General features: G+C 38.5%; 1 protein-coding gene across 3 annotated transcripts in view; it reads left to right on the top strand.

The window, feature by feature from the left end:
• LOC150090784 (protein brain tumor-like) overlaps nucleotides 1-17,597 on the top strand; it is a 58,683-nt gene that overhangs the window by 16,699 nt on the left and 24,387 nt on the right. The window contains exon 1 of one of the 3 annotated variants that reach the window (XM_090380109.1): nucleotides 17,004-17,069. The exons of 1 other annotated variant lie outside the window; for it this stretch is intronic. The gene's annotated coding sequence lies outside the window, so the exon portion shown is untranslated. Of the gene's footprint in view, nucleotides 1-17,003; nucleotides 17,070-17,491; nucleotides 17,561-17,597 lie in introns of those variants that run through there. One more of the 3 variants, XM_090380091.1, reaches the window with a different exon arrangement.

The following is a 17,597-nucleotide window of genomic DNA, read 5'->3' as shown; positions in this document are numbered from 1 at the left end:
CGTTTGAAAATTTAAAGGCGGTAGAAGCGTGAGACAACTATATCTCTCTCTTTGACCTCTTTTCCTTGACTAAGTCAAGGGAATAATGCTTCTTAATCGTGCTTTCTTCGATGTGTAATTGTAACTGCATTCCCGTAAAAATTCCTTGAGATGATATTAATTAATGTAAGGAATAACTGTTACATTTTTTTATAAGATGCTGAAAACAGAGAGAGAGAGAGAGAGAGAGAGAGAGAGAAATATTTCACAGAAAACGGGCACTGAGAGGTTTCTTCCACCCGAGGTGTCTTGATGCTTTAGTTAGCGTTTTCCCCTTCACTTTGCGATTACTGGCCAGTCAGTAATAACTTACAAGTCTGGAACAGCTTAATGACGAAGCAAAATTATACTATTTAAAACATCTTCAAAGTTTGCTGTTTTGAGGCAATATAATTTTGCAGTTATTTTGTTAGGTTTGATATTGATTTGCTTGAGTCAATCATCAATCCTTTCAGTAAATCATAAACTATGCAATTTAAGATTCTATCTAATCTGAAATTACGTAGGTTTATAATATTTGTAAATCACTGTTAAAGTTGTGTGTGAGCAATAACCCTGCATTAATTGTCGTAAACCTGCTGTTTCTGAAATTCGGTATTACATAACCCGTTTCAATTATGCTTTCTATTTAAACAGCCAAATTTCACAGAAGGTGACCAGTCTTACAATCTGCCTAGTTTCTCCGAACTTCGTGATGACCTTAATTATATTTTAATGGCTTCGAGGAAACACCAGTAATAAGGGGGCCTCTTTGGAATCGACCTTTATTAGAAGGGAAAGTAAATGTCAGCTTCAAGTTCGTAACTTTTGCTTTCGTTCCATCGTGATGATGATAATCGATCATCAGTTAGGTTAACTTAATCTGCTAAAAAGATTTTAAAAAAAAGATCGGTTTGAGAATCTATTTATGATAAGATTCATTATAATTAAACCATTTGTTTGTGAACGAGAAACTGTGAAACCCTTAGCAATAGCGTGTAGAGATTTCTGAAGGTAGGTAGATCAGGAGGGAGATACCTTTATTATTTTTTTAATATCAATTTATTTCTTCCTTGAGGAGACACCCTTAGAGCCACTGTTTGGAATGGCGTGGGTTACGTGCATAGGTGTGAAGCAGACTTCAAGAGCAAGAGCTCTAACACTGGGCAACAAAATTTAAGCTTTTCATTTTTGTTCCTCTTGAAATATCATTCAGCTCATCAAAATACATCTCATGGATTTTAATTACCTGAATCGAAATTCTTAATCAGATATTGTATAGCATCACAGAGTTAGAAAGGAATGTAGGCTATGCTTAATTTAAAACTTTTAAAGGAATTTTAACAAGTATTACGATAAACAGAGTTAGAACAGTCAGTTATTATTTTTTTCGTTTGCTTTTGCTTTTGCAATGATTAAGAGCCTCTCAATGCAATGCCCATCAATAGTCTGCCAGTAAGCATACTGGGTTTCCACCTTCTTTGATAACGATTTTCCATAGAAGCAATATCTTTATAAAAATGTTCATCACTGATGTGTTCATGGTTAGTTGAAATGAGAATGGAGGAATTGCACTTTTTGGAAACATATCGCAGAAGACATTTTGGCAGGTTAGTAATAAATTCTCAATGAAGATTTTAATAGTTGTCTTCTTTGTTGTTATCCAGAAATGTCCAAAAATAACTTTATGTGAAAACTGTGATAAAAATATGTTTTTTCAATTAACTGGTTGCTTATAGATGACATTTTTCTCTCCAAGCACTAGATTCATGCGAGGGGGGCCAGATTTCAATTTCATAATGAGTGGTTTTAGTTTGATTATCCCACTCGCACAAAAAGCAACTATATTTTGTATAGCCAGATTGCAGACCTAAAGGATCCCAATAACTGAAATATCTTTCGACAAGTTGCTTGTAAACTTGTATTTATCATATAATGTGTGTTCTTAAGACGTTTCATGTTTCATAGAATTCTTTCGTTAGGAACCTGATAGATTGGTATAGAACAGGAGTGGCGAACTTTTTTAAGGGTGCATGTCAAACCTGGCTAAACCTTTTAAACGGCTATTCTCGCCTGACACTCGGAAGGCGATATTCAAAACATTTAATCACAGAATTCCTTACCAACAACAGCCTCACAGTTCTTAACCAACCAAACAATCAACTCACCTTCTCAAGCTCTCTCTCTCTCTCTCTCTCTAGGAAGCCACCATCGATGTCAGTCTGGCCACTCGCCATTGCCAACCACCTATCCTCCTGGGTGGTCAGAGAAGATTGGACCATCTCAGACCACAGAGTTATCACCTTACAGTTACATCGTGCTCTCACCCATCAACCTATACCTAGGCTCACCCTGTACAGATTTGCAGTGAAAACAGTCAACTGGGACCTTCTCAGAGAAAAGCTGACTGAGGCTGCCCGGACATTTGACCATGCAGGTTTCACACCGGACCAAGAACAAAGACCCATAACAACAATTATTACAGAAGCTGCAACCGCAGCGATCAGACAAAAGAGACCATCCCCTGGAGCCGTTCCATGGTAGTGCCCGGAACTCCAAAGACTCAGACGCGAAGTCAATGCACGCCGCTCCTGGCCGGCAGCTGAAGTGGAAGCCCTAAGACAGTGTTATCATGAGGTCAGGAACGAATATACTGCTCTAATAAGAACAAGGAAGAAACAGTCTTGGGAGAGCCTGGTCTCCACTGTTGGAAATACCGATCCCTTGGGAGTTGTATACAAAATAACAACCAATAAACTACCCAGAGGGGAGGTGATAACAGTCATCAAATCACCCATGGGCACCTACACCAAGACGTGGCATGAATCAATAAATGAAATTCTGGATGTTGCCTTTCTTCCACAAATGGATCCTAACCCCCCAGAACAGAACTTATCTTTCACCCCACATCTTGCATATCTGCAGAAAAAAATTAAAAGGTACTCAGCATTTATTGCCAGAGTTACTCGGAAGAACTGGGGCCTAAAGAAGAGGACACGCCCTCTTCTATAAATACATATTTATCCCAGCCCGCTCATATTCCGCGGGTGTCTGGTTTAAAAAAGCCACCACGGCAGTCAACAGGAAAAAATTAGAAATTATACAGCACTCCATCCTACTAACCATCTCAAGGGCATGCTGTGCTGTGAGCTCGCACGCACTCCAGGTCCTGGTAGACTGTCTCCCCCTAGACCTGGAAATCATCCGTTGCAGCCTACTCTACCACCTTTCAAAGGAAAGAACAGTGACTTGTATTGGTTTCACCACCAACCCAATCAATAACACTGTAACAGAGAAGAAACGCCTTACAACCTTCCTTGGACAAATCTGCCAATGATGGACGGACTCAACAGAGGACGCCTTGACCCGGAAATTTATCCCGGACGTCCTGCAAGTCTACCCACGCCAACCTCCCTGGTTTTCACCTGGCCACTACACCACTTTTCTGCTCACAGGGCACGGATCTTTCAATGCAAAATTGACTGCCTTCGGTATTGTAGAATCGCCACTATGCCACTGCGGTGAGGAGCAAACCTAAAGCATTTAATGCACGATTGCCCCCTTTACGAAGACCTCCGTTGCATTCTCATTGCAAATATCCACTTAAACACAAAGGATCGGGAGCACTTCATACTGTTGGAGGAGGACCATTACCGGGCTCTCTCACAATTTGCCCAAGAGATGTTTACCAGACTAAGGACCCTACCACGACCACCATAGAGCTACTGTTTAATCCTGATAAAGCAAACAGACACAAGATAAACCACTAATTACCCACTAGTGAATTTCGAACACCAACTCGCAGGACTGAAAACATCGCACGTGACCACGCTCACTAATGACTATAAAAGTAACTAAAAAGAAGACACCTACATCAAGAACAAGAAGAGCTGGACTAGAAGACAACAACCGAAACTTAGACCTGCATCTCAAGTGACAAAATACCGGACTTGATCATGAATGACAGTGCAGCTACGCTGCCCAATGCCACTATTGGCGATCTGAAACGGACTCTCTTGCCTGGTTCCCCTTTCAACTCCCCTTCCCTTGGCGGGGAGGCGGGCCCCCGTCTCCTCCTTTCGGCTGGTGAGGCATGGGCCTGCTTCACTGACTCTCTGGGGTCGCCTTCTCTATCGTTCCCATATTTCTACCTCTTACCCCCAGCCTTCAGTCTCCCCACCACTTTATCTATATGCCAGCGAGCGCCCTACACGTCCAAATTTAACTATACCCAAATTGCTTCGCCCATAAAACTTTCGGCCCTTCAAATTCTAGCACTATCCCTGTCGCGATCACTCCACGTGTGTGTGCGCGCTTTTTTTTTTTTTTTTTTTTTTTTTAATGTCCTAGCCACTGAAATCGCAGGAAATTAGGTGACAGGACCTACCAGAGTAATCTTAAACTACTGGTGTGCCTGGTCTGCCTCCACGGGGCAAAGTGTGGGGACCGTTGGGCCTCAGCAGGGGTCTGGCGGCTAAATGGCCAGAGGAACAACGGTACACAACACTACACGTAAACAATACCCATATACTTTCAGATCTCTGGCCTTCACAGTGTTCTGTATCGCAAGACAGTGTATACCACGGAGGGGGGGGGGAACCCCTGGTGTCGTTTTACCCTAAACACACTTTACATTTAATCACACAATTTTGTCACAGTTTCGTCAGTACGTATTACCACTCCGACTTCAAACAAATCACTGCATGAATACAGCTATTTACTGAATGGTGTGACATCACTACATAGCAGAGAGAACGGACGCGCGCAGGTCACGACTCAAGGAAGATTCCTGGACTGATGTTGTTTCGAAATTTGAAATTTTTTTGGGACGCTTTGAATTCCGTGTGCCCAAGAAATTTGCACACGTGCCATTGTGGGCACGCGTGCCATGGGTTCGCCACCCCTGGTATAGAACAGCACAGCGTTTAGATTTAATTTCGAAGAATCGATTAAAAGCCTGCATTCTTCTGGTTTATGTTTTCTTCCAAGAGTATTAAGTAGTCTATCGACTTCATTACAATAGCAAATGAATCTGTCAAAGCAAAATATGAAGAAATCTTTTTTTTTTTTGCCGTTTACGAAATACAGATATAACTGTATATCTTTTTGTAGTAAATTTCATTCCTTCAGCCTAGATTACAAAAGCCCTGCATGTGCCGTAGATAGATTTAAATCACGCACAAGATCGTTTAATTCACTTTGTTATAAATGAGGCTTGTTTGTGTCTTGACATTCGTATTCTGATTCAGATTCAGCGCTCGTATGCGCTGTCTCCATTGGATGATCTGTGTCTTCCTCTTCTAATGACTGTTTCTAAAGAAACAGGAAAATGCAGTTCGTCATTGTGACTAACTGGTCTAATTGCTGGTGGAATATTTACTCTGTTTTTCCCCTCTTTCCCTTTCCGTTCTTCAATTCGAATTATGCCAAAATAGCAGTCGTTCAAATTATTGGTGTTGGCTCCCTCAACACAGTGGAATAGCGAATGGCAGTAATACTTTAGTTTATTTTTCAGCCAGTCTCTGAGACGCGCAGCACAATTAAAGTAACATATATGAAGGGCCCATTTTATGTCCCGATCACATAATTTGCAGCCAAAATAAAGTTCTTATGCTTTCCTTAATAGGGGCGTTATAAACTGACTGTCTTTCTGATTGAGGGTTATGTTTTACTACATAACCCGTTTCAATTATGCTTGGACTGTGAGATTTAATTGTGTAATAACGCACACAAAATTAAAGCTATCGAGTGAATTAATGACGCGACATTTTCCAAGAACCTTCAACTGTATCTGACACCAAATCCTATGAAAACAGAACGCGATTACTAATACAGTATGTAACTACGATAACTCACACTTATAACTACAACATTCAAGTCTGAAAGGTTTGCTTATGTATCCATATGACATGCAAGGAGCAGGTGGGGATAGAGTTGTCTAGAAACTGCTGTAAATTTACCACTACAACAAGGTCTAGGAAACATCTGACTCCAGAACTTTTCCAACTAATACTAACAGATAGATAAAAATCCAATACAAGAAAACTAAAATATGAAGTATCTTGTGAATTGAGGGTGCTAGGAAAAAGGGGCTGCACATTCGACATCGGCATATCCACTGCATTTCTTTTGAAAAAAAAAAAAAATTTAATTTTTGTTTAATGTAATTTTTGAATTGTTTTAAAAGTGAATCATTGTGTGTGTGTGTGTGTGTGCATTAAGTGACAATGCAACTAAGGCTTCTTCGGTCGGCTTACTGTTTTCTGGGCGAAAAATCCGAATTACTTGGATGAAAAACCATGCCACACTCGTCTGACGTTAGCCCATCTACCTGACCCACCACGATGGGAAAATAGGCCCCATAAAAATTCCTCGCGTGATCCACAGGATTCGAACTCAGAGCTTTTCCGTGCAGCATGGGCGGGTGGTGATTACTGTATAACCACTGTGCTACCGCGAGGTATGTCACGCAGGGCCGATTCCAAAAATTTTGGAACCCTGTTCAAGAATTACTTGCGGGTTCTGAGGTCCTGTGCAAAACTTATACGGGGTGTTTTTGTAATAATGCTTTTTTAAATTTTTTATTTTTTTAAATTTTACAGTAACTAAGAAATAATTAAATAATTTTATATTCTACTGAACAAAAATTTTAAATACGAATAATATTTAATACAATAATCAACAATATTGTTTAACAACTGCAGTCATCTCATAAAAATAGAAACATGAATAAATAATAATAGGAACCAATAATCACACACACCACACAAACAATACAGATATTAGTGAAAGTGAGCACAACATAAAGTTACATTTTTAAATAACGTCCAATATTCGATATCAAACAATGAAGTACACGCATACTTCTAGCAATTAATAGCAATTATGCAACTTCTAGCAATTATGCTGTATAAGCTTGCTTTCTTGCATCATATGCCTCTACTAATGCTAATGCTAAATTCAGAAATTTTTTTTTTCGGCTGGTGCAGCATAAGCCTCAGGCTTCCTTGCACCGTATAACAATATGACTAATAACAATAATAATAATAATTTTCAAGTCGATTCATGCAAGCGCTTTTGGAGTGACGGTAATGTGGCGATAAGCTCATTGATAGAATGGGGAAAAGACGCGGATGATATTATTTAGACCATTTGAGCGCGGGGCCCTGTTCGACCGAACCGGTTGAACATGCTTGTGGCCGGCCCTGGGTTGTGTCCTACTTAATGCTAGAACTGTATGGTCCTCTTTAAAATTTGCAAACGAGTGGAAATTCTTTCAATGACACATAGGATCTTCTTCTAAAACTGTTGTATTTCACGAGTTTTGTTGCACTGTTCCCTAACCCACCTAGCGAAGACATATATTCTTCTTGGATAGGTAGCAACATTTCCATATAGAGCAAGGGTTCCTGAAAATTAGGATTTAACTTTGTATTCTTAATGGCCTTTGAATGGACTACCTCTCCACCACACTCAAATTCAATGCAAGGAGAAGTGATGAGGCTCAGTTCGAAAGTCTTCATGTTCCTGACTCCCCAGCAGAGAACCTCTATTGCCATCAGGCTGGAGTTGAGCCTAATGGCTTAAACAAAATTTGATGCAAATTCGCTGCTCAGTAAAATCATTCATTTAAAAATGCAACTAAACGCATAAAACACCTATTCAACAAGCGTTAATTCAGAATGACTGCAGTGGTGATTTATGCGTTACTGTGTTTAAATGCATCACCGAAATGTTGCGACGTCTCAACTCAATACCGCATTTTCAAAATGCAAAGTCAGTCCCCGAACCCCACACCTGAGTTCGAATCTGGTCAATGACGCGAGCAATTGTTATGGGCCTTTTTCAGAACGTTGCTGAGTTAGTCGGTCTCAGGCAAGAGTAGCAAGGTTTTTTCTCCAGAAAACTAGAGTTTTTCGTCCAGCAAACAGCAAATCGACCACAGAATACATGCAATTTACAGACATATATTTGGCGCAATGTGGCTTAAGTTGCTGATGCGCCTAACCAACCAACTAACCATCCAATTAAGTCTTGTTGTCACGACAAAAAGTAATTATTTTCTATGTATGGTGATGTTCGCCTCAGAACTATACACTGTATGCAATAGACGATGCTGAATACATCCTCAAAAGCTCTTGAAGTTATCAACAGATTGCATTTAATTTTGAGAAACTATTTCTTTGACATTACTCCACACAGTAGTATCGCACTTGGTCAGATCTCACTTCTTAATATACTAAGCAACCTCGTGAGGTTGCTTTGTTTAGCAAGAAGTCTTCTGATCCAGCTATTAGTTTTCCTGTTGTGTATAATTTCTTGAAACAAAATAAAATAAAATGTTCAGCTAAAGTGAATGGTTGCACTTTTTGCAGATGAAAGGAGTAAAATTCTGCCGTCGAATTATTCCCCGAATAGATGTATGGAGAAACCGTAGAGGGGCACCAGTTTATCAAGCACTTATCCGTAGACCTTATATGTCAAGATTTTCGTCTTCAATGTTTTGATAGTAAGCTTGCGATCGCTCTGTCAATCTTACAGCATGAAAATTTATAGCTCTTTCCCTTCAAGTGCCCATTAAAAATTGACGGCCATAAATGACCGACAATTTGGTTAGGAAGATTTCCATGGTAAATTGTTTTGGTTCAAGAGAATTTCTCCCAACGCGACATAAAATGCATATCTGTATACCCGATGTTAGAAAAAGTCATTTCTATGAAATTAGACGATATCAGTGACAAGTCCTAGCGAACGACTAATATTATACTGGAAGGCACAAGCATCAGAATGAGTTGGCTCTTAGAGAAGGGATAAAGGGAGAATGCAGGGATTGCCCCTTCATTTTGAAATTGAATTCTTTTGAACAAAGCAACTTTTTCAGTTTCTTTTACTACTTTTTTTTTTACTTTTTTTAATGTGTTAAAACTACTAGTTTTTTTTTTCTTTTTTCTTATTCTGGAGCCTAAAATACGTCCCATATTTTTTTTTTTCACATTCTGATACTAAATTTACTAGGAAATTTTATTTTAAAACTACACTGTGGGATCTAAAATTACAAGAATTTTAGATCCCACAGTGTAGTTATACATAAGAATTCTCCTATGATGGGATCTAAAATTACAAGAATTTTAGATCCCATCATAGGAGAACAAAATTGGCCTCTACAAAATAGCAGAACATATAAAGACTGAATACTTGTACCTTATATTAAAAATCTTAATTGCGAAACGGAAATAACTTATATTGGAAATTCATTTGGCCTTTATTGATTTAATAAAAGTTTTGGAAGGGATGAATAGCAGCAGGTTCTTATAGGTTTTTCAATAAGATAACACATTCCATTAATCGATTCGAACAATATATAGTATTGTTAAGAATCAAGATAAGAAAGGAACATCAGGTTGGAAATCAATAAACAGAGGGTTTCACCAAGACTTTACACTGCTGTTTGTTATAAATTGTGTACGTCAGTAATAACATTAGAAGTGAAAACAGCCACACAGTAGAAAATCCAAGGAAATATTAAGATTATGGTTGTGCAGTACTGTTTTCAAATGATCAGGTACTCCGAACTGAATTAGAACATGACGTCCAGTGGTCTGTCTATAACCTCGATTCTAACTGCAAAAGACCTTGCTATGGAAATACATCTTGATAAAATAAAAATAACGACTTTTGTTGAGAAAAGAAATAATAAAAGAAATCAGATATAGATCGAAGATAAAAGTCGTAACAAATTACAGCATTCAAATATTTGGGTCATAATCCCGATTATATTAAGAGAGAGAAAAAACGAATACAGCATTGCGAATTACAGAAAAGTAGGTAACGTTGTTAGATTAATTGAATTTGTGACTAACAGTATTATGCATTTTTCACAATAAATACGTAACGATGTTATAAATGATAACTTTAAAATATTAGTGATATTAGGGCAGACTATATTAAATATAAATACAGTGGACGCTATTATATGGAGGCTTATTATCTGTGTTGTGGATTGATCGGGGTCTCTCCGGCCCACGAAGTCTAAGATGGATAACAAAAAAGAAATACGTGGAATTTGTTATAGGCTTGTATACATTTTATAACGTTTCTTTCTTAACGTATTATTAATTTTCTCTTCGCTGAGTTTTCTTTTAATTTGCATCCCTGTGCCGTCCATCATGTTAAAACAGAAAAGGATTATTCTGTCTATTGAACAAACTTCAGTTCATTAAAAAATATGGAAAAGGTGGTGAGTTAGCTTCAGTGAGTATCTACTCAATTACACGGAAAACAAGGAGATGCCGCTCTCGCTGACAAGACGATTTTTCTAAATTTACGCAGTACCATTCGCGCGAAGTAAAACAAAAGAAAATGCGAACATTGTTTTCTTTTTTCAAAAAAAATTAAAAGAAATGCATTGGTATCAAATTTCAAACTTGCTCATACTGTAGTATACTTTTATAAATATGAATGCAGTACTCAGGGACGTTCCTAGGGTGTGGCGTACGGGTGCCAATCGCAGTTTGGCGCCCCCTTTAAAATTTTCTTCATATGTGTATGTAAGTTTCAGGTTTTCAGACGCCCCTTAAACGTTGGCGCCCGAGAGCAGTGCACCCCCTTCCACCCTGTGGAGATAGGGGAAACTCTGGTGCCGTTTGACACTAAACACGCTCTACACCCCTTTCACCCTCCGGACGGCCCGCCCCTGGCAGTACTTATATAAATAATTTGACGTTTTTGTCACGTATACGAGTGTTTAATTTTTGCTGATTATCCGGGCGAATTTATTTTCCAACCACCCTGGATAATCGGAAGTCTACCCTAATATGATGATGGGTGAATAAATAAATAAAATTTCAGCATAGCATTAAAACAGTTTATTTCAGAGAGAGAGAGAGAGAGTCTCGATAAATGGAGTATGTACAGGGTATTTATAATTGAACGACGCCATTTTAGGCACTTGTCCAATGGGCGACCAAAGCGACATTCTAGAGTTGACATTTGGAGCAGAGAGTATTCAAATCAAGCAGAAACAAAAGAACGTGCAAAAAGTTTCAAAAAGTGAAACCAGGATGCGTTTCATGCTGCATGAAGCCACACAGCATATTTATTTGATTAAGTTACAGTGTGAAGAAGCTACAGGTTCTGAAGATAAAATTGCTCCATGTGATAGCCATTTATATTGCAAATGTGCGCAAAGTATATATAGTACGGCGTTCCACGTGTCAAAGAGAACGCTTACAAAATGTTTTGATAAACCTGTCCTGAACATATCCCCTAATCAGAGCTGGCTTGAGATGGTGCTTAGAGGGCAATAGCCCAGGGAACAACTATCTGAAGGGAAGCCAAGTGCTCAAAGAAACAGAAAAAAAAGCAGCAATGGTATACGGCGCTAAATGTAGACCTCACCCTTGGGGGAGCCATTGTACTTCGAGTTGGGGCTGTTCCTAAGCAAAAGTCGCAAGGATTAAGGTCCAAAGAAGAATTGATCTCAGCGACGAAACTGAATCCCAACTTCTCTAGAAGGGCAGAACGAAACTGCATGCTAGAACCTCTTCGAAGAATAGTCCAATTATGAACCCACACCAAACAATAACATATTGGCATTGGAGAAAAACTTTGTCGATAACATGTGGAGGGAATGCTACTCACAACAGACAATTCTAGATAATCACAACGTAGTAGCCGAGTGGTCAAGCGCGCGGGTGCATAAGTACACGTGCCTTGATTGACCGGGGTTCAAGCCTGTGACTGCTAAATACGGTGCTGTTTCTTGTATTCTGTTTACCTTATGAACTCCTCTGACCATTTGGTCGTCCCGGAGTATAAACAAAATTTATTTTAGTGTCGCTCATCCGAAAATGAGTCTCACTGGCCCATAGGATGTTCCAAGAATTTGTAGAATGAAATTGGAGTGTTACTACTAATCACATGGAGCTAACTGCTGCAACACAAGGATCTTATAAGCAAACCATTTCAGGAGACGCAGAACATTTTGTAGACTGTTGTCGATAGAATATCTAGTTGTCGCGATATTGTTCTGACACTAGCGGATGAGTGTGCATTTCGTGTGTCACCATCGGCCACAAAGTAATTTTGCAAACAACAGCTGCTGAAATTATGCGGTGTCCTCTTCTGGGAACTACGAAGCACCTATTTTTCAAATTATCCCATCATTTTGAAATCTTTCTATACATTAAAATTATTTTCCTCCTAGCGATATTTATTCAGCTAATGGGAGAAGAGAGATGTGGGTTACGTGGTAATATGCAACAGAAGCTTGTTTTACTGTGGTAAAACAAGCAGTGGCGCGTCATACCTTCATGGGGCTCAAGGCAAAATGGAATTGGGGGGCCCCATCTAACCTTCATAGGGCCCAAATCAAAATGGAATTTGGGGGCCCCATCTAAATTAAAAACTAATAAAGAACATTTTCAATTTCATTGTATTGTGACAACCAAACAAATTATATGACATAATAACTAAATATAAAATTTCAAAATCAGTAAAACTATTTTTGGAAAAACGTAATTGTCAAATTAATCTTCAAGTAAAGTTCATTGACCTTGATAGGTAGAAAGTTCAGTTTCCGATAAAAATCACTTAAAAATATTAGTAAAAATCAGCAATGAGTTTTTGAAACAGTGATTTTGGGACCCCTAGGCAAATGTCTTTTTTGCCTATAGGATAACGCGCAACTGAAAATAAGCTTCTGTTTAAGCGTGGTCACGCGCTATGTTTACTTAACATGACCACATGGTACCATGCTTGATTTCCATATGTAACGTATTTACGTATTCATAGCAAAGGAAGAAGAGAAACACACAGTGTCGAAAGCTTCTGTAAGTATTTTATTTTACTTTATCAAAAGAAGCGAGCGCAGAGAGCAGGGGACAAAGCCCCCTAGCTATTATTATTTTATTTTATTAATGCGAACTGCCAAAGCCCAGTCAGGGCTTCGGGGGGTATTGTTCTTTTGGTAAAAAAACTTTACCAACAAATAACAATCTTTCATTTTGAATACCTTTTTAACTTTTAGTATTTGCAGTATTAAATTAATATTGAAAACTATTTTCAGTTTCAGTACTGTATTAGTATTAGTCCCAGTACATTAAAATGCCTTAATGATGCTAACATTTATTCTGTATTTACAAAAAAAAAAGCCCACCCTCTCTCATATTATTCCCTAAGTCAACAAGTGCTATCCCGTTCTTCCTTGAATTTAGCCAAATTCTCCACCTCAGTAACATTTGTAGGCAGCTTATTTCAACGTTCCGCCAACACGCTGCCCGAAGGTAAACTTCATAAGCTCTAATCTACCGATTTTCACTACGATTTTATAGTTATGCCCTCTGGTTGTTCTCTTACTCACTAGCGAGAATATTCCTCCCTCATTCATTACAGTAAGCCCCTTCTTCTAAGCTGCTCGTCATAGGGATAATGCTTAGTGGCCTTCACCAGTCTAGTTGTCCTTCTTTCCACTTTCTCTAGAAATTCTATATCCTTTTTATAGACGCGGTAGCAATATTGTATTTTAGAGAGGGACAATACTCTCCCCCTCTACTTTCAAAATTCCGATAAAGCATCGACAGAATACCATGTACTCTTCTTTCCAACTGCTTTCACTGCATGTCGAATTGCATGTCTTTCTGTATAGTAATCCTCAAGCCCTTCTCACCTTGAACATCCTTACTCTTGAGTTTCTTTTCTCCAAGTGAATTTTCAACCCCAAGTCCATTTGCTACCATTAAGATTTAGCTGCTAATTTATCAGACTATACTTGCAGTTGGTTTAAATCGTTTTGAATCAATATGACCTCATTCTGATCGTTAACTGTCCTCTCAAAATTTAAGTCATCAGAAAACTTTGACATGGTCGACTATATTCCCTCATTAAAATCATTTAGGAAGGTCAGAAACAAAAGAAGCCTAAGCACTGATCCCTGAGGGATCCCATTTTCCACTCCAATCCACTCTGAAGATTACCCATTTATGACCACCCTCTATCTTCTCTAATCCACTGATGGAGCTTCCCATTTTATCCTGACCTGCTCTAATTGATACAATAACCTCTCAGGAGGAACTGTATTAAAAGCCTAAATAAATTCCAGTTATATATTTCAAAATTGTTTCTTGAATCAAACTGCTTTATAACCTTGTATTTGTAGTTTACCGTCATTGTAAATAGTCAGAAAAGATCTTCACTAATCCATGCTGAGCCCGTTTAGGTTGCCATTCCTGTCGAGATGGTTCTGCATTACGTCTTTAATCAGAGATTACACAATCTTGCCAACTGCAGAACTCAAACTCACTGAAAACCCGTGGTCTATAATTGGTTATCAGTTCTTTGGCTTTTCCTTTATGGATTAGGGAAACATTCATTGGCAATACTCCAACACAAAGGAATAACCCCGAATCTAATGATGACTTCATTTACATTACTAATGGTAGGATGCGCTCATCTGTCGCCTTTTTTTTTGGTGTATCTTCATAAATAGAAGTATGTCACCTACTGCTGGGTCTTTATACCATCTCAGCCGCAATAACTTTTCAGATAGGCGCTTCTCTGGTGTGTTGGTAGCATGGCATGAAATTTACTTTGCCTACTGGCTGCATGCAACGTAAAGCACACCCTGGTGTCACTTTTCGGAATAAATTTTTTGCTTGCCTTTTGTTTAGGCATGGCACTATTTTATAGCAAATTTGATGCTCAGGCAATTCATGACCTACATACGGCCAAAGAGATGCACGTTAACGTTGATCGTTCATTTGTAAAGAAGAGACTTTTCTCCTTTTTTTTGTAATATAATCTGATATCACCCGTTTTGGCAAAATGCCGCACACACGTCAATCATCTGTTATAAAAGTCGTATTTAAGATTTTGTCGCTAACATGTACCGAATTAAGAAGTGCCAATACAATAACATGTACTATAATCAAATCAAAGAGTCAACTTGCACAAAAATAATCAAATAATTTGCTGATTATTTCGAGTCAGACTTCTGGGCAGTTCCTTAGCTATAACTAATTATGTTCGCTTAACTGAGCATAGTGTCATATATAAAACTATTGACGAATCCAATTTAACTTTCAATAAAACACCTTAAAAACGATTACGTCAAAGGACTAGACAAAATTTTCTACAGATTTTCCAGAAGGGTTCTCTTAATTAGTTATCGGTTCCTTTATTACATATTTTTATTACAAAGGTTGATTAGTTAATGCAGAACGACAGAGCCACCGTAGAACCACTGAAGATTCGAAGAACTGCTGGTAGATGCAAGAGAGTGTATATCCAAGAAGGCATCAAGGCAGTTGCAAGTTTGACATGTAATCTAGTAGTTGCAAATTTGCCTTAAGTTACGCTGTATATGGAAGATTGGAAGACCGAGCAAAGTATGTTTTCCCTATTGTGTTCAACGTGGTATGAGTGCTACAGAGACTGTGAAAGAAATGCTAGATGATTACGAAGTGAAGAGTTTGAAAACAGCAATTTTCAAGTGGCACGGGCATATTGAGAATCTGTCACTGAAGACTCACAGCATGAACAGCTGAGGACTTCCACCACTACAGTACAAAAGGTCCAGGAGAATCACATTCCGTCAGCTAAGCAGCAGAATGTTAATCTCATAGGGTAGTGCACACGCCATTATTACATGTCGCGAATCTATGCTCGACATATTCCATACCATTTGACATCTGGTCAAAAGTAAAACTGCGTGAAAGTGTGTGGTTTCACAGTCTCTGTAGCACTCATAACACGTCGAACGTAATAGCGCATAATAAACCGTTACTGTCTCCAAATCATCTATTATGAAGCTCACAAAACGGTTCACACTTACAATTCGAAACTTGAGGCAACCTTGCGTCTACTAGATTACATGTTAGAACTTGCAATGGGTCAGCGTATTCTTCAGCATACTATCTTACAATACACTGCAGTTTGCCGATTTTTGAGTGGTTGTACGGTGGCGCTGCCACTTCAAAAAAAGTTTCAAAACAAGTTCCTTAAAAATTTAAAGGATTTTTTAAGTAAAAATAAAATAAATGGATTTCCTGAAGGATATTTTTTGAAAATAAATATGATTATCTAAAATTTACTGTTCAGTTCGCCAAATAAGCCTATAGAGATAGAAAAGATAAACTAAATAAAGTTTCAATCGCTTAAAGCACAAAGATTGGAAAAGAAACACGCCACTTATATTAAATTTAAGTGGTTAAAAAAAGTATGTTCTGTTCTGTCCTCGCTGAACCCCATTCGAAAAGATTTAGCTAATCATTTCAAATGCCTTTTTTTATTATTATTATAAAAATGGCACTAAAAACATGATAAAAAATATGTTTCAGTAAACAGATCCGATGCGATATTTGTGTGAAAAGTGCTACATGTATGAGAAGATATATTGAAGCAGTGGAATGTATACAGACACGTGGAGAATTTTCCAAACAAAAAACATTATGTTTTTCGGTTCCTAGATCGTCGGCCTTTGCCTAGGCCGGTTCTTATCCGTCTGACGATTGCTGCGATATCTTGACTGTGAATGATGGGATTTCCATTCATCTCAAATTCCAGGAATCTTTCAAACAACGTGCCGTCTCACACGAAGCACTAGATGTCGCTCGTTTTGCTTTAAGTCGATCGAAACTTCATTGCTTTTATTTTGATAGGAAGTGCGCAGTTTGGATTGATAACGTGCGACAATGAAGTTTCCATTGTTTATTTACAATAAACAATGGAAATAACATACAGACGATGATAAGTCACGGGCTTCAATAATGCAGACCATAAATTATCATAATGTGGTGTAAAGGATAATCAAAACTATCTTTTCAAGTTGGTTGGATGCTGGTGTAAGTGGAGCCGCTACTGTTGCCATTTCTTTCTTGTTTTCGCTTCCGCCTGTTGAGCGAAAAGCGCGCACGTTCTGTGCACTGTTTTTACGGGCACCAGCGGTAGCTGCGCAACGTCACTGAAAACGAGGCTGCAAGCTACACTAAGATGGCGGGCTGAGTCAACGCACATGTCTTCCCGGAGCTTTAAACAAAGGGATTTAACGCTGCCAGGTAGGAATATATATTTTTAAAGCTAACGAAGAATGCATATGTTATCCAGTATTACTCTAGGGGTGTGACATCAGACTGTAATTAATCCCAAGTGCTTTTAAAATGCATTTGCGACTTTGACATTTCAAAGCGTGCGCATGTAGTTCCTTTGTCACTTGATCTGCAATATGGCGTTGGGATCATTTGCCTCGATCCAGAGGTAAATGAATCAAATGTACCGCCGGCAGTGCCTTGATTGCGATATTACCATGTGGAAGATATTAACCACGACGAGTTTATCCAAATCGTTTATTATGTGGGTAAATTTCTAACCGTGTTGTTCAGTCATATGTTACAGAAACACCTCGTTCGCCTCAGCAAATCGAGTTTTGTCCACGTATTTGTGTCTACTTATAATCAGCTGTGAGACAGGGAAGCACCACGTTTGTTCGTGACATACAGTTTTTCGTTGATTTATGTTTACTTCGATGTGAGATGCATTGAAATGTCAAGTAGGTTATTATTATTTATTTATTTATTTTTTGTTTT

Source organism: Mastigoproctus giganteus, chromosome 1 (assembly GCF_048544385.1).
Source record: "Mastigoproctus giganteus isolate SK-2022 chromosome 1, ASM4854438v1, whole genome shotgun sequence".
NCBI lineage: Eukaryota > Metazoa > Arthropoda > Arachnida > Uropygi > Thelyphonidae > Mastigoproctus > Mastigoproctus giganteus.
The sequence above is the reverse complement of the archived record's forward strand: the minus strand, read 5'-3'. Positions and strand labels throughout refer to the sequence as shown.